At 39.5% G+C, this 11851-nt stretch overlaps 1 long non-coding RNA gene across 1 annotated transcript in view; it reads left to right on the forward strand.

The window, feature by feature from the left end:
• LOC122560185 (uncharacterized) overlaps positions 1 to 9404 on the forward strand; it is a 32421-nt gene extending 23017 nt beyond the window's left edge. Inside the window, exon 5 of the long non-coding RNA XR_006314688.2 lies at positions 7178 to 9404. This is a non-coding gene — a long non-coding RNA (uncharacterized LOC122560185). The remainder of the gene's footprint in view (positions 1 to 7177) is intronic.
• The last annotated feature ends 2447 nt before the right edge of the window (positions 9405 to 11851 follow it).

An 11851-nucleotide genomic window follows, 5' to 3' on the forward strand; every position in this document is an offset into this window, starting at 1 on the left:
TCCCTCTCACTAAACCCTGTGTTCACCAACATTTTTGGGACATTATTTATGTCCTCCTTTGTGAAGACCAAACCAAAATATGTATTTAATTAGTCTACCATCTCTTTGTTGCCCATTAAAACATCCCTTGTTTCAATTTGTAAAGGACTTACATTTGCCTTCACACATCCTTTTCACCTAACATCCCTATAGAAGCTTTTACAATCAGTTTCCCTGCAAACTCTCATACTCCATTTCCCTTTCTTAATACTGTACATCCCTTTGTTCTCTGGAAATGGTCCCACTCAAAGGGAGCGAAGCAAAAGGCTTAGGCCATTCATTTCAAATAGCTAGCTGGCAAACCAAACTGAATATACAATCATGAAATATTTTTGTCTTCAGTGACAAATTGCAGCAGAAACTTAAGAAAACATGGAAGAATGTTCTGCTAGAAACATTATCGACTTAATGAATTATAAATGAGCAGGAGAATCAAGAGACTGATCCCTTTGGAATTTTGTTTATTTTCCATTTCCTGACGTTCAATTCCAGCCAGTATATGTGCTCCACGTTTAAAGTGAGTTAAAATGGCAACTATCATTTCAAACCTCTTGTGCACCTTTGTGTTCAAGTGATGCCAGAGGAAGCTACTTCATTCTTTCACTCCGTCAGTAAGAATTCATACAGAGAATTAGAAGGTTGCAACAGCAAGACAGCAGTTGATAATTATGGGTTGGTCCATAGATCCAAACCATTTAGCCAATTCCCCTCTTAAGATTAGATTACTTACAGTGTGGAAACAGGCCCTTCGGCCCAACAAGTCCACACTGACCCGCCGAAGTGCAACCCACCCAGACCCATTCCCCTACATTTTACCCCTTCACCTAACCTACACATCTTTGGACTGAGGGAGCATGGCCAATTCACCTAACCTACACATCTTTGGACTGAGGGAGGAAACCCACGCAGACACGGGGAGAATGTGCAAACTCCACACAGTCAGTCGCCTGAGGCGGGAATTCAACCCGCGTCTCTGGCACTGTGAGGCAATAGTGCTAACCACTGTGCCACCGTGCCGCCCTAAAGGAAATTAGTAGACCATATAGCTTTACCAACAATCAATAATGAATTGATAGTCATCAGTAGGTTCTTAATTCCACATTTTTATTCAATTCAAAATCCACCATCTGCCATGGCAGGATTCGAACCCAGGTTCATTAGACCCAGAACCGTAGTCAGGTCTCTGGATTAACAGTCCAGTGATAATACAACTAGGCCACTGCCTCCTCTTCCAGACAGGCATTTCCTTTCTACTGCTGAACATTACAGCTAACATTTTAACCTCAGCTTAATTATAATTTCAAAGGTAAGTGTTTATATATCTGAAGTGAAAATACTTTTAGATTATACTCAAATGCCTTCAGCATAGAAGTCAATCCCGAGGAGTACTCCAAGTGACATATAAATTACACCAAATTAAACACAGCAATATAAAGAGACAATAAAAAGGGGAATTTTAAATTTCAAAAAGGTGCTGAGAAGAAATGGAGGAGTTAAAAATGAATTCTAATTCAAGTGGAGGACCAACCATTGGTGGTCAACTAGAGGAAAATGAGAAGAGCAACAAACTTAAGGAAAAAGCATTAAGCAGAGGCGAGGAGCCAGAAGACTGGTCAGAAAACAAAGAACAGCATCAAACAATAGAAAGTAAATCAGGACAAATTAGAGCACTGTGTTTGCTAGCTAGAGATGTAAAAACAACTGGCAAGAGTTTCCATAGTTATCAAGAAAAAAAAGTATTGCACTCTAAAGGATGAGTTAAAGAAACATCAAATGTAATGGATATATATTTTGTTTCCTCAATATGATAGAAAAAAATCTCAGTAATATTTATTAAGGGGAGATTAAACTAGGTGAAATTATAAATCACTCAGGATGCAGTACTAAACAGAGTGATGGAGCAACAGGCTTATTAGTTTCCAGATCCAGATGGACCTTATCCTAGGGTCTTAAGAGTGGCCAGTAAGGTTGTACCCTGGAAATTGACGTAGGTTATATTTAAGATTTTTGTTCCTGATTTGAGTGTCTTTCAAATTCATGTGAAATTGTGTGGTACAATCATTATTTTCCTGCAGATCTTTTAACATGGCATTACTAATTATTCCTGCCTCATTACACGTTAACAGATCTTTGAAAGCTTTATACCTAACCAGTTTCATAATGTATTGCTTCAGAAACTGTTACCAAAATGTTCTACAAAATTAATTCGTGACCATTCTTGTCAATTTGGTTTTCTCAGTCCATGTGCATGTTAAAGTGCCCACAATGAATGCATTGCCTCTGTTACAAGCTGACAAGGATATGAACTTGCCTGAAACAGAGGGTGCAGTTCATTGCTCTCCCTCCAATATGAGTATGGAGGTGTGCTCAGGGTGGAATCTCAGTCTTTTTCTTTTTTCTGCCCTGATTTAAATGTGGGATAGGAAGGCTTGTAGATGGCATTTCCACTCTGATATCAACTGATAACATACTCGCTTAAATGCCTTTTTCTCCAAATGCTGGTATTCACCATAAAGGATTTGCTTGGTATTTAACATAAAGGATTTGCTTACAGGCTCCTAGTGGTCAGGGAGAGCCCTCACTCAAAGACACTCAGTTCCTGATTTAAGAAATCTGGCATTGGATCACCCTCCAACTTCCCTTAGCCAACAGCTCTGTCTCTGTGGCATCAACTCCTTCCATACTCACTTCTGGCCTGGTTACCTCAATGATCCTGGGCTTCTGATGTATCCATTACTAACAACTATCAACACTCTCCTACTAATGCTGCCTGCAAGGAAGAGCTGCTGGCTTCTGATTAGCCAGTAGTTCCCTGTGACCTGGATTTCCCGTCTGGGGTTCTTGATCTCAGCAAAAATCTGTCAGACGTCCAGCCTGGATCAATTGCCAAGATTAAATAAAATCCCATGAAGCTTGAGCAATTTCGGAACATATCCTAAATCCTAATATGAAATGACTATCTTTAGTTCTTTTGCATTTCATAGTCTCAACATTTGAGTTAAGAGGACTTGAGACACAATGGGAAGCATCTCTTTCTCAGAGCCAGTATCTTTTGAGCTTGAGTCCCAACCCAGGAGGTGAGGAACAATGAAGGTGTTTTCATGTTGCAGTCAAACAGGTTGAATATTAATAGACATTAAGAGTGGTTGAGATTCTTGATCATGTCATGTGATCGAAAGAAAGTTGGAACCTCTTCCACCACCATCCAGACTGCAACATACATGTAGGCTTCCATGTTGCCACAGCAACCCTGACTTCCTCAGCAAACTGTAATGCACCATCACCATCATACTGGAGTCATTTAGCTAATTGTTGAAGTTTTTTTTAAATCCAGGGCTAACGTTGCTTTTAGCTATACATTTTGAACAATTGAAAATGGAAGCCGAGTTTTATATTGTTTAAGGCAAACATTCTTTGTGACTTTGATAAGGGCCATTCCAGTACTGTGGCAAGACTGGAACCCTGACTGGAGTGGAATCATGGAATCTTTGAAAACTTGGGCATAGATTTGGGAAAAAAAACCAGACATTCCAGAACTTTGGCGAGAAAGGGGAAATTCATGTTGGAGTTAGAACTTACAAGGACATAAACACCAAGAGTGGGTATTAGGGGAGACGGATCATAGTGGGAGACAATATTTGAGTAGAGAAACCCATTAGAAATATCAGCTAACATGGAGCCCAAGAAGGGCTTGGTTGGAAAAAGATTGAGGCAGCTGGATCTTGTGGACGTTATGAGTTTGAGGGCAATAAAGAAGAGGTGAAACAGAATTTGAAATAGAACTCAGACAGTGGGAGAGGTAAGGATTATGTAGGCCTCGTGAGCTTGGAGAAGCAACAGAGACCATTGAATTGGTGGACTGAATATTTCTGCTGGAGGCCCAGTCATTGAGAATGTTCAATATCAAGATCAGTAAATTTCTATATACTAATGACATCAAGGGTTTCGGGGATAGCATGAGTTAATTGTTTATCAGCATGACGTGGAATAACAAAGTAGGTTTGAAGAGTTCAATGACCTACTCCTCCTGTTTTTCTATGTTTCTATAAGTCACCCCTTGTTAGCATGGAGGAGACAGTGGACAGTGATTTCAGAAGGCAGGTTGTGGTGAAGAGAATGCAGAGTTATCTTTGCATTCCTGAATGACTTTTGAACTGTAAGCAGTGATGGAGAGCAGTATCTGATAATGCATACATAGTGCAGCGGGTCTAGTGATGGGTGGTTAAACAAATTCTCCACCAAAAATCTGCATTTTGTAGACTTCAGGGAGTGGAAATTAAAAGTAAAACACCAAATGACTAGATACAGAAAGTAGTGGGTTTAAAAAAAATTAATAGTGAATAAATATGAAGAAATTCTTAGTAAGTATACATTTCTTCTATGAGGACAGCATTCTTGCTGTGCTGTTTGAAAAAGAGTTAACCATTTTAATCTCACTGTTCTGCTCTTTGTCCATGGCCCTGTAGCCTACAGTGCCTCAAGTGCATAAAATAAATGCTTCCAAGGCCTTCTGACTCTACCATTTGTAGAGGTAATGAATTCCGGACCCCAGCCTCTCCAGATGAAGATTTGCCTCCACTCATCACTCTACCAGTAATGTTAAATCTGTGTTTCCTGATTGATTTCTCTTGCTAAGTCCTTCTTATCTATTTGGCTCCTTCATAATTTTAAAATCCCAATTAGTGCATTAACATCTTTCCTGCAAATGATCAGAACCATATGCTGTACCCTTGCTGTGGTCTGGCTACAGTTTTATAAAATTTGAGCATGACCTCTTGTATTCTATACCTTGACTAAAAAAAGAATTTGTCCTTTTAGCCTTCATCACTATTTTATCCATCTCTGCTGCCACCTTCGGTGATCTGTGAACATTGATTCTATGGTCCCTCTACTATGAATACCCTTCTAAGTAAACTACAAAATATTGTGCATTGCCTCTGATAGAACATTTAAAATTATGAAAGGAAGATGTGTGAAGCTGAGCACTAGATTTTCCAGTAGTTGAGGCATGTAGTAATGAGAGCCAGTGGAGAAAAGATTATACATAAATTATTTAAAACCGATTTGGGAGAGTTGTGAGAGTGGCGTTTACCACCAGAAACTTATATCGACCTTCAAAAGTAGATTAGACAGATGAATGAAAGAACAGCAGTTGTATCTGGAACAGGCCGGGTAAATGCCATTGAAGCTACTTGACTAAGTAGAGGCTAATCACGAGTGACTTGTTTTTATGTTGCAAATTGATTATACTTCAAAGTACTTCAAAGCGAAGAAAATAGTTAGGAAGTGCAGTTGTTGTCAGGTGGGGAAATGTTAAATCTAGTTTTGATACTACACTGTCCAAAACAGAAATATGATAACTGACTTCAGGACCTGGTTTTCATGGTGCTGCTCAAAAGAAATGCTGGCCAATTCCACTGCTCTTCTTCAAATGATACCAAAGATATTTACTGCCTATCTGAGACAGAAGACTGGCCTCAGTTAAGCATCTCATCTGAAAGATAACGTCTGCAACATGCAATCTCTCCTTTAGTAAGGATTGGAATGTCTTTCCAGATTATATATTCAAGTCTTTTTAATGAGACTTGAATCCATGTCCTTTCAACTGAGGTGTAATTATTATAATTGGCAACAAAGTAGTAAAATGAGTGCCACTGTGGCTCAGTAGCTAGCACTGCTGTCTCACAGTGCCATGGACCCGGGTTTGATTCCAACCTTGGGCGACTGTCTGAATAGAGTTTCCTGTGTGTGCCGGTTTCTTCCCACAGTCCAGAGTTGTCCAGGTTAGGTGGATTGGCTATGCTAAATTGCCCCTAGTGTTCAGGGATGTGCAGGTTAGGTGGATTAGCCATAGGAAATGCAGGGTTACAGGGATGAGGTAGGGAGATGGGTCTGGAGGGGATGTTCTTCGGAGGGGTTGTGTGGACCTCATGGGCAGATTAGTCTGTTACCACAGTGTAAGGATTCTGTGATGAAACCCAAATGTCACTGCCCTAATTTTTGTTTCTAGATCAGGTGTACAAAGACAGGATAACGTTTAAATGGTCACCTGCACTTCCCACTGACACTCCGGGGTTACTGTAACTGGTCTAAGAGTTGAGATGGGCTATACAGAAAGCACTAACCTTTTATGCCTCTTCATTACTCCTAAATTACCCCAGTGCCCACTACACTTCACCCAACCCCTACCATGCCAACTCTTCTAATATCCACAAGTACCAATAAACACAAAAAAAGTTGTAACACTTAAAAATGTCTACATTGCAAACTGCATTCTATTGAGAAACACACTGACTCATAAAGCACATTGTTACCTGTTGACAGGTCTTGATACTTCTTAACTAGTTGGACAGTTCAAAGGGCTTTACACGTTTTCCACACAATCTTCTCAACAATTAACAATCCTGAAGGACAGCTAACCTTGCCTCCCCCCAGACGAAAACTTCCTTGGCCCTCATCACAAAGTGTCCAGTACAGGATAGCTCAGTCTTCAAAAGCTATCCAACATTAATGTACTGAGAACAGAGCTGTTGTTACCTAATTTAAACTGATCAGATCATGATCATTCAAACGAGCATTTCTGACCATTTAAATGCCAGTTGTCTCTGTGAAATGCTCCTGTATGCTCATGGACCATCTCCTTGAAAATAAGAATTGCCAGGTTTTGGGGGCAGGAGTCAGGATTTTCAATATCTTCTACCACTTTCACAAAGGTAGTGAGAATCTTTGTTGTGGCAACAATCTGGAATGCTGATTTAAAAAGGACTTTTTTTCAAACACTTGAGATGAGATTGCTAAAGTTCACTCAAGGGGGAAATGCATTTGCTGCTGTTCTAGTAACTTGTTGCAGCAAATTGTAAAGTTTTAAAAGTTGGGGTGCAAAGTGGTGTGCAAAGATTCTTGATGTAAAAAGCAAATTTATCAAAATCCTACTTGTTTCCTTTACTGTCAGTGATTAATTATTGGATGTGTTGTGCATTTTGTAAAATTAACGATTCACTCATTAATTAATGCTATCATTTGTATTCATTCTGGAAGTATAAGTTTTGTGCCGTTTTTAAATTTTCTAATCTAAAAGTCTGATTCTGAGGGACTATATCACACATACATGTTGATTTATTGTTTGTTTTTATTAAAGGGAATGCTTCATGTCTCCCACCAGGAAAAAATACTGGCTTCAAGAAGGGGAACAATAAGAGCAAAGCCTTGGACCTGGCTCCCTCAATGGAGCCAGATCCATATTTTGCCAATAGACGATGGAGTCACTGTATATTCGATCATTATTCTTCCATGTGTGTTGACCCGCTGTCTGAGTTTTGCTGAGTTGGCACAGTTTCAGAGTTTGTTTGTGTTTTTTAAAATTTTTAGATAAAACAAATTGAGGGGACTCTGAACCTGGCTGATTTGTACCATGGATAATATTACCACAAAACAACAAATATCAGTCTTACTTAACTGGAAACACTAATAAACACACACTGTGAACAACAATGTTTACAACCAATACAGGTGGGCCTTCAGGCCTTTTCGTACCATGCACCGCGCTGTCTTCCATTACTCCATTGGAAGTGTACAACCAAAGCATTTCCTCTTTTACATGTAATGTTTTCATTAGACTACAAAGGCTGAGAGTCCCTTGCATTTTCTTTTATTTTTAGTGTATTCAGCTTGTTAGTTCATAATGTATGTCTAAAATCTTCAATTGCCTATGTAACCTCATATTTTAGCCATGTAAATTTTATGTATAGAAATACTGTAATAGTATGTAATGCATTGTTTCCTTGTGGTAAGTGATTGAGGTGCTGCCACGGGATATGAGACACTGATGAATGGTGCTATTTTGGATTTTAAATATGCTCCTTGGCAAGGTAGCTCTGATGGAATTTTGTTTTTATTTTCCCTGATCTGAGAGGGTATTGATGCTTTTCTGATTGCTTTCATTTTTTGGACAGGATTGACTTGTTTCTGAATGTGCGGTGGCTTTCATATTGGATCTATTAGGCTAGGAGCAGTACCTGTTGACTAAAGAGTTGACTTGCAGCAAACTAGGTGCATGAAAGTGCCTGAGAGAAAAAGGGACAATTGCAGCATTGCAACCTTACCTTTTTAAATTACTTTCTCCCTTTAGGTACTTCTTTCATAGTTTAAGAAATATTTAAAAATGCATCTTTAAATACTCAGCAGCAGGTTGAGACAATGGTTTATTATTTTGAACTATATCCTTAAAGAATAAAACATACTGAATATGACTAGAAAGCAATCTTAAGATAACTTCTCAAGTTCAATAATTTCTCAACTCGGTGGAAGTAGTGTGGTGGTTGGGGAAATATGTTAGTTGTATCCATAGATTGTAATAATACCTAGAATACATGCATTCTGAAAAAGAAGTACTTGCCAATGGAAGACCCTTTCTTTGTCAGCAAATGGATGGTAGCAGATGGCTTTGCCTTCAGCAGGAGATGCAGAACCCAAAACTCTCTTTTCACTCAAGGAGTCTGTTCCATTTTTTCCACAGTTCAATAAGTTAGAGCCAACGTTTTTCAGATTTATTAGTTCTAAGAGCCAAGCAGATGAACTCTCACTAAGTCAGCAGAGCAAAATTTTCTGTGCCAACCTCCTTTTCATTTTAAATAGGCCTATGCCAATCTCTGATAGGCTTTCTTTTTTGGGTGGGCAGTTATGATTTTAAGTGACAAGCTCGCACCTTCATAATTTCAGTACCAATTATGACCACGTTTGTCAACCTACAAGAAAATACTTAAGAGCTGAAGAGTCATTGCAATTAACCAGATAGCTCTTTGTGGAAACAAACGTGGTGTGGTGTCCACTTTATCCCAGGTTTGTTTCAGTTTTCCAAAGAAGCTATCCTTTATTTTGCTGGAGAACAAATGGTCTAAATACACATTGCAAACAGGGAAAAAGTGGGGAGAAAAGGATGTTTGCTATTTTGTGTTTGCTCCCTTTTCAACAAAACCATATAATACCACCAAGTATGAGGTGCTGCTGTGTTTGATATGGTCTGAAAGCCCACCTTAAGAAATATTTTAATGTCTTCGTAGCTCTTCCTTCCATGCAGGCCTTCCTGCTTGTTCTAAACTATTCCAGTTTCTGACTGTTAAATGCTGATGCATGTATCCATTATTTACTGTGTTTAAATTTATGTTTGATTAGAATTTAGTTGTGCAACTGGCGAAGTAGTATTTTAGTGGCACTTTGCAGATGTATAAAAATGCTTTATGATAAAGTACGTTTTACTGAAAATGTGACCTTCAACTGCTTTACTGTTGTACCCCATATACCCAGTGTAACACTATTTTGTGCTAATTTTAGTGGGAATTCTTCAATAAATATTCAATGTGATTCAATATTATTTGAGAAGTATGTTTATTTATACTACATTTAAAGTTAATGCATATTAAGAATTAGGTAAGATCAAGTTAGTTCTAACTTCTGTCTTACCAGAAAATTAAGCATCTCAAATTCGTAATGGGCGAATTGACTCTGGAACTTCATTCATCCAGGCAAGTGGGGAGTATTTCATCACACTCCTGACTTAAATCTTATAGATATTTAAAAGGCTTTGGAGAGTCAGGAGGCAAGTTATTTATTGTATAGTTCCCAGCCTTTAACAAGTACTTTTGAGACTGAACAAGGCAAATTTCTGTTCGATCATAACCTCCAGGATGTTGCTGTCTTTTATTCATCTTAAGGGATGTAAACATTTATTGGCCAGAGTGCAGTTAAGAGTCAACCACATGGATGTGTCTCTGAAGTCATATGTGGACCAGACCAGGTAAAGATTTCCTTCAAAAGTGAACCAGATGGGTTTTTCCTGACAATTGCAACAGTTTCATGGTCGTTAGGCTCTTAATTCTAGATTTTATTATTGAATTCAAATATCACCATCTGCTGTGGCAGATTTGAACCCAGGTCCCCAGAGCACATTATCCAGGTCTTTGGATTAATGGTCTAGCAATAATCTCTCCTAATAGTGGCTGAGTCAATGTTTTGCTGGGAAGGTGGTTACTTTCTGACTTGTTGGAGATGATTTTACTGTGTCACTTTTGTGTGGTAAATATTAATTGCCCCTTTTCAGCATTTTTTATAAAGGAGGGCTCTCCATTATTTCCTAGTACATTATTTTCTGAAGCCTTTACGAGATACAGAGAATCATCTACTTAAGACAATACTAGCATATTGTCTTCTCACTCAATAGACAGGAAGCATAGCACCTGAACTCCCAACACTGCAGATGTAGTTGCCTGCTCAAATCTGACACTGTGGGGCTACCTTACAATGAGGATATACACAAGGCATTCCATAAATCTGCAGTTAGTGATAGACTGTTTATGACATGAGCAGGTTATCAGTGAATACCTGTTAGCCTGGCAGCACATGTATTCACACTGCTTCATTCAGCCTGTTGTCACATCCTCAGCCCTCCTGGGAGAAACAAAGGCTAGTTTCTTCAGGAAAAGGCTAGTTTCCCCCAGCCACATGTGATTCAGACCTTTTCTTATCTCTCATCAGATGAGAGTGTGTGTCCATTGGAAGCCATAAAACCTAAAACATTGTTTTTCCAAACAGATGGCCTGGTCAATAATGGTTCTGCTGTCTTAAGTACTCAGAAGCCCTATAGTATATTACAAAGTGACTCCAAACATTTGTGGCAATCTAAAGCATCCTCATCAACACTACTATAATGAGAGAAAGAGGAGAAGAAAGAAAATGGGAGGAGGAGGAGGAAGGGACCCAGTGACCTTGACTCCTCCTTTACTAGGCAGATTGACCCAAATTCCATTATCAAGCTCCATCTGCTATGTAACTACTTACCTGACCACACTGGATCCATCATTTGAGATGCCCTGTTACAGTATTTCCTTGACAACCATCCAACAATAAAGACCATCAACAAAAACGTTCTCATTAACATCTTTATCTATACAAGCAGAACAAATGATTCACCCTTAGTTTTGCCTGTCTTAGTGCTGCTGGTCAGTCAGTGTGGCTGGGGGAAGAATGCTGATTTGGTGAGACAGCAGATGGCTTTAAGGGATGATCTCAAACAGCTCCGGGCCTCACCTCGAGGATCCTGCTTCAGACTGTACCATTGATTGGTAGCAATCTGGGTGAGCTAGCTGAGATGCCACAACCAGTGCAATGGCATAATAAACGTACTGTGAGGGATACAACTGTCATTTGAAGAGAGGTCAGCTGGTTCTGCATCATGGTGCCAATGCCACTCACAGGATCCAGAACCTCTGCAATCCTAACAAGTTGCATCTTACTGGCTCCTTTGTGCACTGAGATTCACAGCTATGATGGTAACTGTCAGAGCCTGCATGCCAGCCAGTGTGGATCCCATGACCTCAGTCCAAGCTCCCACTGCAGGACCTGAGCTAATGACCAAGCAGGGGTCATGAAAACATAAAAGGAATGGGGAGAAATGTGCACAGGAGTTGGGAAGTGTCAGAAGGAAATCAGGAGGTCCATAATTAAACTACCTGCAGCTTTCAGGCCATCTTGGATATCAGGATGAAGCTGAGAGGGGAGTTGTGAAAAACCACATGCTAGTAACATGCCATCATTCTCAATGATCTCAGTGATACCAGATCCCATGGGCTGCATTAAAGATGATCCCCCCCAATTCATTGCACCATCTCCATTATTAGGCTCGAGTGGCAGCATCATGCCAGTCCACTGCTATTTGTTCAGTTATGGATAACATTGTACTGCAATAAAGAGGGCAGAATCCCAGAGACTGTTGATTGTTAAAATCATAAGACCATAAGACATAGGAGTGGAAGTAAGG

This window comes from Chiloscyllium plagiosum, unplaced genomic scaffold (genome assembly GCF_037043375.1).
Source record: "Chiloscyllium plagiosum isolate Xiang-an unplaced genomic scaffold, Cpla_swu_hap1 HiC_scaffold_2, whole genome shotgun sequence".
Classification (NCBI taxonomy): Eukaryota; Metazoa; Chordata; class Chondrichthyes; order Orectolobiformes; family Hemiscylliidae; genus Chiloscyllium; species Chiloscyllium plagiosum.